The following is a 14,443-nucleotide window of genomic DNA, read 5'->3' on the forward strand; positions in this document are numbered from 1 at the left end:
GCTCTATTTCAGCTCTACTTACATTGATAGATTAAATAAGCAAGTATTTTCTAAATAGTTACCACATGAACATGTAGTGCTAAGTTGCTATGAGATTCAAAGAAATATATGGTATTATATTGAGTCCATAGAAAAATAGGAGATGAACGCCTATGAGTCACCTAAGTGTTCTATCCATGTAAATGCTGCTTCCATTAAGAATAGTCATGGTTTGAGGACTTGCTGTGATGGATATACTTTATGTTGGACTGTGAGTGATGAATAGAATGTACAAGTACAGGAGAAGTAAAAACATTCAAGATGGATGCGTTGAGGGTGTGAAGAAAATGAAGACAAAGATTAAAAGGTCAAAAACAGCAAATGAATGATGAGGACAAAAGACAACTGAATCTGAGAGGCTGTTAAGGGAAAAAAAATCACAGGCTTTCTCAGTATAACAGCGGATTCAACAAAGATGAAGGAGATTGGGAAATGACTCATTCATAAAACACTTTCACATAAGTATGAAGACCTGAGTTTGATCTTCAGAACCCATGTTAAGAACACAGGTGTGGTGAAGGCAGAGGTGGAGATAGGCGGATCCCTGGGGCTTACTGTTCAAGATAGCCTAGCCTACTAGGTAAGCTTTCAACTAATGAGGGACCCTCATAAAACATGGTGGATGGCTTCTGAGAAACTACAATGGAAGCTATTCAATTGCTTCTACATATAAACCTGTATACGAAAAAAAGAAGGAAAAGAAAGAAAGAACCTTTAAGATTCCAGAAATTAAATTTTTCTAGGGAAAATGATGTGCATTTACTAATGACCATAATGTTTGATGCAAATTTAGTAATTTGTAACATGATGGCACTAAGACTTTCTGCAATTACATAGCATTCCTTTTCTCCAAGAATATAGGGACAATTAAAAGTTATAGCATGCATATAAGCATTTACAAACTATAAAGTGTAAGGGCTGGGAATGTAGCTCAATTGGTAACGTTTATGTAGCATTTATGAAGCTCTGGGTTCACTTCCCAGCACAGTATAAGCCAGTCACGTTGATGCATGTCTGCAATCTCGGTACTGGGAAGGTAGTGGCAGGAAAATCAGAAATTCAAGGTTTTTATCAGCTGCAAAGCATGCCCCAGGGAAGCCTGAGATATATGAGACCGGGCTTCAAAATCAAAACAGGGAGCTGGAAAGACGAGTCAGTGGTTAAGAGTACTGCTGCAAAAGCATAGGGGTCAGAAGTAGGATCCCAGTACCCATCTAACTGGAGCTTGCTTACTTGTAGCTTAGCTGAAAAACTGTGACATCCAGATTCAGGGGTGAGACTGTGCTTCAAAGAAATAACATGATAGACAGGAACACCCACATTTTCCCATTGATTTCCGCATGCTCCTACCTACATAACTGGCCATATACAGTGTACTCATGCATATACATGCATACTTGCGTACGTCAACACACTAACCAAAACTGAACAAGGCAATGAAACACATGCACATACCAAAGTATTATTCAGAAGGGAGTTTAAACTATTTAAATTTAAATCTATTAAGGGCAGAAGGAATAAAAGCTTAAGTCGCTTCAGTTTATCACTTCACAGTTCTAACCAACTGTTGGATACGAATACATTACAGTGCCACAGATTTCAATTATCCACACTTTCCTTGCATTTAAGTCATCACAGTCAACCAAATTTTGCCAAATGTGAATAATAACCACAATTTATTAAGTTGAAATAAAGAAAGACAGCATATTCTTTCTAAAAACTATGAACACTCATGTGTGTTAGAAATAGAAAACAGTCTAACAAGATAGTCAATTGTCATTATTATAATTATTTTTGTTATTTTTAGTACTAGAACTAGAAATCATTCACTCTGAAGGAAAAAAATCAACCCTCTGGTGAAAATGGGCTCGTAAGCTGGGACAGGAGGCTTCAACACTGAGAGTTTGTCTTTTATACACTAAAAATTCACACAATCAAGGACATGAAAACACTGATTTGACAGCTGTCTCTAGAAAATGTAGTGCTCATAACACTGGACTTGACAAATCTTGCCCAACTTTTTTTTTTTTAGTGAGAAAATTTTATTTTATTTTATTTTATTTCCTCAGTGGGGTTTTATTTTTTTTTTCTTATCAGTTACATTTTATTAACTCTGTATCCCAGCCGTGTCCCGATCCCTCATTCCCTCCCAGTCCCTCTTTCTCTCCCTCATCTCCACCATGCCCCTTGCCAAGTCCACTAATAGGGGGGACCTCCTCCCCATTCATCTGATCCTGTTTTATCAGGTATCTTCAGGACTGGCTACAAAGCTCTCCTCTGTGGCCTAATAGGACTGCTCCTCCCTTGAGGGGTGGGGAGGCCAAAGAGCCAGTCATTGAGTTCCTGTTAGAAATAGTCCTTGTTCCCCTCACTATGGGAAACCAATTGGTTACTGAGCTACCACAGGCTACATCTGAGCAAAGATTCTAGGTTACATTCATACATGGTCCTTGGTTGCATGTCAGTCTCAGATAAGAACCTGTGCCCAGATATATTTGGTCCTTGTGGAGCTCCTATCCTTTCCTCATCAGACTAACTCTCCTTCTTTCTTATGATTCCCTGTACTCTGCCAAAGGTTTGGTCATGAGTCTTTGCTTTGAAAACACTGCTAGTTAGAGTCTTTCAAGTGCGCTCAGTAGACTCCTGTCATATGTTCAATGCGCATCCCATCTGTCTTTCTAAACGAGGATTGATAATCTTACCCCATGTCCGCTCTCTTGATTATCTTTTTTAGGTGTATAGATTTCATTATGTTTATCGTATCTTATAGGTCTATATAAGTGAGTATATACCGTGTTTGTCTTTCTCCTTCTGCTTGCCCAACTTTTGCAAGAAATATAAGAATATATGTTTAATTTGATGATCTCAATTTGTTGGGAGATGGATGCTCATATTTCATATAAAATAAAGCTGAGTTTTTAAAGTTTTTTTATAAAGCTTTTGATTTTTAAAGATAATATTTTGTGCCTAAAAGCAATAGCTGATAGAACTTTGCAACGTTTTTCTAAGCTTCTGGGACCTTTGGGCAGGGGAGGCATTCGGTCATATTTAAACTAATGTCAAATATACACAGGGCTTACTGAGGTATCAGAATTTGTCCATTGACCACCTCCCTCCCCCACAATAAATATATAGAAAAATACAAACATTTCTCTTTGCTTTTTACCTTTTCCTGAACCTGAAAAGACTATGTAGTATTAATAAAGACTTGGCAATACTTAGAAACAAAATTTCTGGTCTCAGTCCAAATCCATGCAATCTTTTTTTTTCTACTTGAATATCATAAGAATTTAAATAAACGTTTGAGATAATGAAATAAATGACAGCTCTATTGGTGTTTTATCAAGACAGACATAGTGGGTTGTTTTTGTTTTTTTTTCTTTGGTTTTCTGTTGTCTGAAACTCATGCATCTTATTAGCACCAGGCAGGTGTTCTCCTCAAGTCAAGCTTTGCTTGATCAGGCTATTATCACACTTATTTCATTGGCACTAAATACGGTGATCTGAAATTCCAGGTCTTCTTTATTTCCAACTCCTTGAGACAGAGAAACAGACAAGAAAATGCCACACTACTGGGTTATTTTTAACATCACGTGTATTGGTTGTTGGGATAGTCACTATACCCTAAGGATCTCAGATTCTTAGTGACTTCTCAGGCATGTACCCAAAATGTCACTCACCAAATGTGTTCACATCTTCTTTCACAAAAGGCATGGATATATCTCATATATAAAAGTGATTTAAATTAAAGTGTAATTTGATAAATTGCCGAAGACCAATTAATTGTATGATTGTCCTTATAGGAACAGCAGTTATATAAGTCACAGTAACAACTTACATGCAGCTTGACCATAAGTAAGAGAAAACATTCCTCAATAAGATTGTGAATATTTATATGCACAATTTAGTCCATAGTTAACCCATTAACTATAAGCACATGACATTAAGGACTACTTGTGCATAATTGCAATCATTTTTACAGTGTACTTAAATGGTACTTTGTGACAGAGTCTATAAACTTAATGAATATTTTAATCTCTCCAAAAACCTTTTAAACTAGATACTAATATTCCATTTATAAAGGAGGAAACTGAAGAATGCATACTAAGTCACTTGACCACAGCAAACAACTGTTGGGTCCCAGAGCCCCCTAACACTGTTAATAAACAACTGTGAGCGGAAAATTGCTGTTTGAGAAACTTAGTCAGCGTTAGCATTTTATTGAGTTCACAGTCTAAATGTCCTATGGTAACAGTGACATCTTCACACTAGCTTAAAACACACTAGTGTCTTAAGCAATGAACTGGAATGGAAAGGTACATAGAGTGGTAAAGCCTTGCTGTATGAATCCTTCACTACTGTCCTAATTAGGTTTATTATTACCATGATAAAATATCATGAACAAGAGCAACTTGGGGATGTAAAGCTTTATTTCAGCTTACAGTTCCAGGTGTCAGTCCATCACCAAGGAAAGTCAAGGCAGGAACTCAAACAGGACAGTAACCTAGAGTCAGGGGCTGATGCACAGGCCATGGAGGGGTGCTGCTTTCTGTCTTGCTCCTCATGGCTTGCTCAGCCTGCCTTGTTATAGAATCCCGGACCACAAGCCCAGGAATGACACCACCCACAATGGGCTAGGACCTTTCCCATCAATCAATAATTTAGAAAATGTCATACAGCCAGATCGTATGGAGGCATTTTCTCAATTAACTTCTCTCCTTTCAGATAACCCTAGCTTGTGTCGAGTTGGCACAATACTATCCAGAACAGCTTCTAAATTTGAGCCCTAGCTCAAATGTGTTGTATATTAGGTGGTCTGTAAAAACCAGGACAGTCTAGTTTCAAGGTGGCTAAGAAAATTATATACAGGATAACTGATCTTCTGCCATGGATAGTGCATTTACTAGCTAACAATCCCATCTATCTTCCGGGTAGTGGTAAAAAAAACAAAAAACAAAAAACAAAAAAAAAAACCTTTTTGACAAGCAATTTTATTGTACAATATACAGGGTTATGTGAAAATATCAATTAATATTGGATTTTCCACATAAACTGTGCAGAATTGAACTAAAACTTGGAGGAAAGCATGGGAGGTAAGTACAATTTTTTTTGGAAAGCTGTGACACCAAGCTCATGACAGCCTTCCTTAAATTTTATCCTTTGTAGTCTGAGACTCCAGTTCTGTTTTATTCCCAACTCCTTGAACCAAAGAATAAAAAAAAAAAAAAGCCATACTTCTGATTTTTTTTTTAACCATGTCTTCTCTTTTGGGAGATGGTTAGTCTTTTCAACTTGATTAGACTTGGAATCACCTAAAAGACAAGACTCTAGGAAAGTCTGTGAGGAATTTACAGGTAGGACTAATAGAGAGGAGACAGGAGACATGTTTTCCTGGGAGGGAGGTGCACCTTCAAGCAGTAGCTCAGATAAAAAGGGGTCAGAGGAAAAGAGAGAGATGAGCTTGCCTGCCTGTCTCTGACTCGGTTGATGCGTGTGCTTTTTCTGTCATTGCTGCAACAGATGCCATCCCTGCTGTTATCACCACTTCTTCAACCATCTGATATGTTCTTATAAACCAGGGGTTCCCCAGGAACCCTCCAGGCATTCAGCACCAGACTGAGGTGCTGTGGCACTTAGCCTCGTGTACTCAAGGCCACCAGATTCTCAGCATCTCTAGTGTAAAGACATCTCTGTCGGCCTCCACAGCCCCAAACCAGTAAGACAATCTAATATATCCCCATCATTCTATATATTCATTCTCTGAATGGCTGTCCTCTAGAGAGATCTAATAGGTATTTCGTGATGTTTTTCTTTGTGCTTGCTGTCTCTCCAGACTGGAATGATCTGCAATAAAAAATGTCTTCATTTGTTCTATCTACACCTCCTCAGTTCCCTGTAAAGACTGAGCTTTGTCATCTTCTTTTCAGAATACTTTCCCTAACTTTTTTCTAACTTATCTTCCTTCAACTAACTTGTCTAACTAACTAACTAAATGCAAAAGGAAAAAAAAAACCCTACTAACATAACATCATCGTCTACATTTGAAAGTATGTCCAGCACTTACAGACAGGTTATTTTATTCTCCTACAGGATAAAATACCAACCTCAGACAAGGCTATTCTGAGACATGACAAGATGAGGCAAAGCAAGGCCACTTCATAATTTAGTCCAAATTCAGACAGAGGCAAGGTCACTATGTTATCCCAAAATATTACACATTCATTCTCTTGGCGAAAATGAGTGGTCTTATAAAAATGATTCTTTCTGTGTTCTTATTTCAGTGTTCCCTATTTAAAGCAAAATTTCGTTAGGATAATATGGGAGATGTCCTTAAACTCAGACTCATTAATTCGCGATTTATTTTCAGGAGATTGGAAACTTGCGATGAATTCAAATAGCACTACTGGAAGCCTCCCACATTCTTCATTTCTTCAGATAAGGTTCCCCAAACAAACTCACCCCTTTCACCAGGTCAGAGCCTTCACACTACCAAGTATGAGGATTCATCTTTGTGACTTTTCCTGGAGAGATGTGGATAAGCTGCTTACTCACCCTAGACAGAGCCCTGGTGAGAGTGCAAAGAAATGATCCCACTCAAGACTAGCTCAGTAAAACAATGAGTTTAATTGGAATTCCTTACTGGAGTGTGGCCAGCTTACCGAAAACTGTACCACTGAACAAAAGTCTCTCTCAGCAATGGTCAAGTGTTTATAAATCCAAGGGGAGAGGTAAGATGTTACAAGTTCCACTCCCAGAAACTGCTAACTGCTCACAAATTCCTAGGAAGAACTGGGTCTCATGCATTACTCCTCACCTCCTCAATAATAGAATATTAAAGGACCATGTTTTGTGTAGTAATCACAGCTGCTGGGATTTCAAGAGGGCAATGACTCTGACAAGCCTAGAGGATAGTATTTCTTGAGTTCCTTGCCAGCTCATGGAATAGTTAAACTAAGTCAATAACCCTCATGATAGAATCAGGTAATAATCTCTCCTATTGATACTACAAAACCTATATATTACAGTATATTATATATGAATATTATATATTATTTCTGTTGCCAAGGTAACTTCTTTGTAGACATATATAGTATGTACTATCTTTCTCCTATGGACTGTGAGTACATTTTATTAATAAATATATCTTATCACATCTGTCCATCGAGATGTATATCATATTGGGTCATTCACTTAATGATGGAGTTGGAATCTTTCTCTGGCCAGAAGGATGAATTAAAAACAGTTACTTTCCTTTCTTTGCCTTCCCAGGACATTTGTCTACTTGCACTTACTTCCAGAGCTTCTTCTCTGTGCTGGACAGGTGTGCTGCACAGCATGTTCTTCTTATATGAAATAAACCTTTTACTTCTCAAGTTGTTTTTTTATCAGAGTGTTTTATTATAGTAACGGAAACTAAACTGGAATACTCAGGATAGCCAAAGCATTTTTACTGGAATATAAAATCATTACAAAAATGTCCAGATATAATAATACCCTATAGGGTATTATTAGCATGAGAAGTCTTGTGCTATCTATAGACAAATGGCTTTTTGTGGGACTTTTTGGGCTGGGTAGGATATTGTAAATTTTCGCTGGGGCAGGAGACCTGGAAAGGTCATTTTGAGAGAGCAGATACATAACTGTTTGGCAGGTCCATGATTCTTTCCCTATATTCAGCTTTAGATACAACATCATTGCCAAACAGCTTGGCTTCAGACTCATTTGGACTTGAGCCTGCAAATAAAACCATCAGGCAAAAGTGCAGAAGGAGTCATGCACAATGTTCATTGCAGACAGGTCTGTCTACCTGCTGACATAGATCATGGCAGTGGACTTGAAAGCTTTACTGTCCTTTTTGTCTGACTGCCTCTCAACTGAACTTGAGTTTAGTACTACTAGCATAAGGCCATCGGCCACTTGCCTATCACTTCTAATGGGACAGGCCTGCCGATCTCTATTTTACAACAGATCCTAAAGGAATTCCATCTAGGCTACACTCATGCTCTGTTAAAGCCTTGGTGGGTTTTTTTTTTTTAACTGTTCAGGGAACACCTTGGAGAAAATCCTTGATAAGTTTGCTGGTCTTTTCATACTACGGGTCCCCCAAATCTCTAAGCCCAGTTCTAGACTTTCTTATCTGTAGCCTGGGAGCCATCAGACCCACACAATGATTCTCATTCACAGGTGACATTGTTATATCTTTGCAAACGTTAATCCCACAGCAGATTCCCAATAATCCTTGAACTTCATTGTTAGCATTTTCCCACTGTGGGTAGTGTGGTGGTTTGAATGAGAATGTCCATGTAGACTCAGATGTTTGAGTATTTTGTCAGTAGTTGGTGGCTCTGTTTGGGTAGGTTTTTGGAAATGTGGCCTTGCTGGACGAAGTATGTCACTGGCGATGGCCTTTGAGATTTCAAAACTGTGTGCCATTCCCAGTTTTCTCTCTCTGCATTTTACTTGTGGCTTGGGATGTAAAATCTTAGCTTGCTGCTCCAGCTAACATGGCTGCTGCCTTCCAACCATGATGAAACCTTATTCCTCTGAAGCCTTAAACCCAAAGAAACCTTCCCTCCATAAGTTGCCTTGGTCAAGGTGTTTTACCCCAGAAATAGAAAAGTAATTAATACAACCAACTACAGAAAGCCAGTGTACTGCCAGAAGCTGTATCAGTCAGACTCTTACCATAGGAATGCTGATTTTGGTCTCAAAACAGATTCTCAAGCATTTGTTTTAAGAGCTAGTGAACTACCAGGGAATTTAGGAAAGCACGTAACAAACTACAAGCATCTGTTCTAATAACAGTAGATAAATGTCTTCATCCCTCATCAAGGAAACTTCCCTTTGCAGCTAGAGGCCACCACAGAAAACACAACCAAAATGTGGAGTTATGGAGTCCACTTCCAATGTATACATCTACAAAACCACTCCAGCACTTAAGGCTTAGAAAATATTGTAGATGAAGGGTGGACAGATTATAAAAGCCAGAGGATTAGGGACTTTGCGCTGATATTCAGTCTCCTAGTAACATCAGAAACTACACTCATAAAGTCTTACCAACATGACAACTCAAATATGAGCTGAACAAGAATGACACAAATGAACATGCCATACTGGAAAGTAAAATTCACATCAGGTCTCAAGCCTACACTAAAACTACAGGTAACTAAGAAAAACTGGGAGTGGGAAAGGCGGTCTTTCCCAGAGGAGAGCATACCAATTGGTTGTCCAATGTCAAATGGTCAGCCTTGACAAGATATTGACATGTAACATATGAACTCTACAGATTATATTTATGAATATATATGTGTATGCAAGAACAATTAAAAACAACCAAGATGCTATAAATTTGAAGGAAAGTGGAAAGGGATAGACAGGCTTGGGAGGGGAAAAAAGGAAGGAAGAAATCTCATAATTAATTATAATCTCAAAAATAAAACAATAATTAAAAATCTGACAAAATGTCTATAGAAATCTATCTATCATGAAGTAAAATTCATTATCTTCTCCAATCAAAATAACTGAATGTCTAATTGGTGAGAAAACCAAAAATAAGCCTTGACATATATTGCCTTCAAGAGATTCACTTTAACCTTATTATGATGCAAGAGTTAAAGGAGGCAATAATAACTGTAAATGAACACGGGTGATTATAGTTAGACAAAATACTGTTCAAAGTAGTAAAATCTGACAAAATAGGTGACGCATAATGATGAAGGGATGACTTGCTCAAGAGGCTACAATAATTTAAATACTATATATTTATAAAGTACAAGCCATACTGTTTTGAAACTTACATGTAAAAAATGAGAGTAACACTTGCATTGAGGAAAACTTTCCCTTCAGCACATGGTATATACTCACTCATATAGACATATAATATAGGATAAACCTACTAAAATCTGTACACCTAAAGAAACTGATCAAGAGGGAGGACTCTTGCTAAAATGCTCAATTCCTATCCAGAAAGGCAAAGAGCCTGAACATCAGAAGAGGGAGAAAAGAGGGAACAAGTCAGGACCTCTGAAAAGCTCTGCCCTGCAGACTATCAATGCAGATGCTGAGACTTATGGGCAACCTTTGTTCAGAGTGCAGGGAATCTTTTTTTTTTTTAATTTTTTAAATTTTTTTATTTAACTTTTATTAATTACACTTTATTCATTTTGTATCCCCCTCATAAGAACCTCCCTCCTCCCCTCCCGATCCCACCCTCCCTCACCTTTCTGCATGCATGCCCCTCCCCAAGTCCACTAATAGGGGAGGTCCTCCTCTCCTTCTTTCTGATCTTAGTCTATCAGTTCTCATCAGAAGTGGCTGCATTGTCATCTTCTGTGGCCTGGTAAGGCTGCTTCCCCCTCAGGGGGAGGTGATCAAAGAGCAGGCCAATCAGATTATGTCAGAGGCAGTCCCTCTTCCCAAGAAGTGGGAAACAGTTAAGATCTGGAGAGGACAGGAACTCCACAAGGAGAGCAACAGAACCAAAAACTCTGAGCACAGGGGTCTTTCCTGAGACTGATACTCCAACCAAGGACTATGCATGGAGATAACCTAAGACCCCTGCACAGATGTAGCCCATGGCAGTTCAGTATCCAAGTGGGTTCCTTAGTAATGGGAACAGGGACTGTCTCTGACATGATCTGATTGGCCTGCTCTTTAATTACCTCCCCCTGAGGGGGAAGCAGCATTACCAGGCCACAGAAGAAGACAATGCAGCCACTCCTGATGAGACCTAATTGACTAGCATCAGAAGGAAGGAAAAGAAGACCTCCCCTATCAGTGGACTTGGGAAGTGGCATGCATGCAGAGGGTGGAGGAAGGGAAGGATTGGGATGGGAGGAGGAAGGGAACTACAGGGGGGATACAAAGAGGATAAAGTGTAATTAATAAAGAAAAAAATGTAAAAATAAAAAAAGAACTCTAATACCCTACTGGAGAATTTTTTTCCTCTCAGAGCTGTAACACTTACACAATGTCTAATATCTGCCTATGTTAATTTTCCATAAATGCTAATAGAAAATTATTTGTCCCTTTGGTTCTAATAAGAAACTGTTATAGCTTATTGCCAGTATCTAAGTTATTCCCTGGCTCAGGAAATATTTTTTTCTTGGTAGTATTTAAGCCTTTATCTTCTACATGACCTTGTGATATTTAGTTTTGCCACAATATGTAGAATATAATACATGGCAAAGAGAATATTTACAGGAAAGAACATAAAAGGAAAGGCAAATTAAAAATATGGTAATCATACATAATGAACATATGACATAGTGAACTATACTGACAACATGTGCCATCTGCAACAATATGAAAAAACCTAGATGCTTTAACACTATTTGAAATAGCCCACGCACACAGCGATACACCTGGATGATCTGTCTCACATGTGGGTAGCATACAAAGAAATCAAACAAATTAAAGGTCAGATCAAAGAGTTCCAGGGACTGAGGTGGAGAAAGTGGTGGGAGTAAGAAGACTGGCCAAAATTAATAGAAAGGACAGATTTGTATTGGGGATCTAATGCATTGCATGATAATAAAATAATGCACCATTTGTTTCAACATTGCTAAAAGAATAGGTTTTAAATGATTTACTTCTAAAGAACATGTGAGATAATTGATTTTTATAAGGAAATCAGCTTAGTTTAGTTAGCCATTCTAAACTACAGTCACTTATAATAGCATTACATCATGTCCCTTAAATGCATTACACAATTGTTATTTCTTATTGAAAAATTAAAGAAGTCATACATCCCATGATGGAATTGTCTGCTTCTCCCTGACATCAAGTTGAAGGCAAGTCCTTGATTTCTGACTCCTAAATCACTCAAAAAAGTGCAAATCCTGGCCTAGGCTCTTTCTTACATCCTCTTGTTGACATGCTGCTTCTCCATGCAGCCGTGCTTTTCATTATTTAAAGGATAAACAGACACATCTTGTTTAAACAGAGTGTATTCCTGATAGATTTTACTTTCATAGTTGTGTCACAGTTTCCTCTGAGACTGAAACATTCCATCCTGACTGGGAAGCTCCTTAAGCAGGAAGGTAAAAATGTCAGAAATTCCCTGAAACTGATCAGATTTACTAGGCCCCCTCCTTACCAGTAAAAGTTAACCAATAAAAGTAAGTAATGAAGGCTGCAAAGAAGATTTTCAGAGGAGCTGAGCTGCCGAGGTTCTGAGGCCAGACAAGCTGCGCAGATGAAGCAAAAACCAGTGGAACTGCCTGAAAGGTTTAGACAACAGTCACTTTGAAAGGACACTCTCCATCCTGTTGAGCTGCCTGTGCAATGTGTTCCAGAGTCCTAGCTTTTGTAAACTGTCACCTATACTGCGGTGATACAGCTGTCTTTAAGTTACTTCTGCTTTTGTAAGTAAATGCTCACCCATATTCCCATAATTAATACTCTTCCCAAAATCCATTGGTTCACCACGTTTGGCTTTGGTGGTATCTGTACTTGACTTTGTTGTGGACTCCCTATCTGGGGTAAGTGGATGTGTGTGTAGAATCTCCGGAGGGGACAAAATTTGCCACACAACAATAGTATTAACAGTATTTTCTATCATAGTGCCTTTGACTGGCTGAAATTGTTAAAATCCATCTTTGATGTGTTTCTTTTGTTATCTATCTTTCCACGGCTACACTTCTCCTAAAGCCCATCATGTCAACTATTGAAGTTATATTGAAGTTATTGTTATCTCCACTAAATTGGTAAACTATCATGTGCTGTTTGAGCTCACTGAGAAGGTGAGTAGATATGGAAGTGAGAGGTTGGCTCTGAGATTCCAGGTCAACAATGTGATATCAAGTGCCCTCCAAGCCTCCTGATATAAGTTAGGCTGCCCTGCCGGCTCTGTAACAGGGAGAGGGTAAAAGAGGAAAACGGTCTAAGAGCAGAAAAATCATGCTTTTAAGAACAGCTAGAGGAAAATAAAACATTTCCAACAGAAGTAACTTTTTTTTTTTAAATCTCATGATATAAAAGTGTTTGTCATGCAATGGGACAGGGATGCCAGCAGCCCCTTCATAGAAAGAATGCTTTGCTCTACCTGGAAAATTTTAGCACCACTTCCACAGTTCCTGTTCTATCAAGGGTATCAGCTGCTACCAGATGGACTCTCATAGCAACAGTTTTCTTGCCTCAGGATATATTGAAAGAGATCAATCCTCTTTATACTGAAAATGATTTGCATTTCAAAGGTAGGTCTGCTTAGTGATCTATCAAAATTGATTTTTCTATTCTGCTATCAGAAGAATTATGCTAAAAATCAAATGTAATGGAAAAATATCTTTGTGATTGTTTCCTTTGTCTGTTTTTTCAGGAAAAAATACATAAAGCATGTAGTGTGTCTCTGTTAGATTGCATCACCATCTTCCACCTGCATTTCACACTGTGGCTGAAACTGAGAATTAATTCAACCACTCACGGAGTATGTTACATATAAAATCCATTATATATATATATGTATATATATATATATATACATATTCCTCTCAGTAGACATACTTTTACATTAGGTTAATGTTTTTCCCCATCACCACTTACTACCACTGTTATGCTGATGAATTCCATATCTGGAATTGCTGCTCAGAGTTCTCTTTTGAAATCTGCACATGCCCTAACTCGTGGAAGTCTCCAGGGACCATCTCATCGTTGTTTCATGTCTCATTCTGCTTAGGCTGCCATTACAAAATGCCAGAGAGTGGCTGGCTTTGATAGCAGAGGTGGCTTTTCTCCCCATTCTGAAGGGTGCGACGTCCTCGTTCAATACACTGGCTTTTTCAGTTCCTGGTAGGACTCTCTTGCTGGCTGTGAACTGACTCTTGCTTGACACCTTACCTTTTCTTTTCTTGGTACTCACGTGGAGAAAATTGCTCTCTTTCTGTTCTTAAAAGGCCACAAATCCTATGAGATTAGGAATTTGTTTATGATTCATTTACCTTAACCACCTCCTAAAATCTCATCCTCTCAAAAATTCAGCCTCCCACACTGGAGGTTAGAACTTGAACATGTGAATGTGGAGTGAGCATAGTTTCTTACGTATAATGTCCCGCAACCTCTTTTCATACTTTATCGCTTAACTTAATTTGTAGTGATTGCTGAGTGAATCATGCCCTCTCATCGCAAAGTAAACCACATCCAAAAGTCCTTACTATAAAGGAGCTTACAGGTACACTAAATTAATAATCTTAAGACATGCTCATTACACTAGTATACACTGAGATAGATCTACAAGAACCACAAAGTTTCCTACAGAAGAGAGGCAGAAAGGATGGGATGTATAAACATGAAACATAGGAAAGAGTGTGAAATGGTTTTAAGAGATTGTGATATATTTTTGAGAAGGGAGACCATTAGAAGCTTGCACAGGCATGGACACACATACTTCCCTCTGAAGGAACCTGGC

General features: G+C 38.4%; 1 protein-coding gene across 2 annotated transcripts in view; it reads right to left on the reverse strand.

Moving 5' to 3' along the window:
- Positions 1 to 14,443, reverse strand: part of Epha6 (EPH receptor A6) — a 979,971-nt gene that overhangs the window by 251,193 nt on the left and 714,335 nt on the right. The gene's annotated exons all lie outside the window — the stretch shown is intronic.

This window comes from Psammomys obesus, unplaced genomic scaffold (assembly GCF_907164565.1).
Source record: "Psammomys obesus unplaced genomic scaffold, mPsaObe1.curated_primary_1811, whole genome shotgun sequence".
In the NCBI taxonomy this organism is placed as follows: Eukaryota; Metazoa; Chordata; class Mammalia; order Rodentia; family Muridae; genus Psammomys; species Psammomys obesus.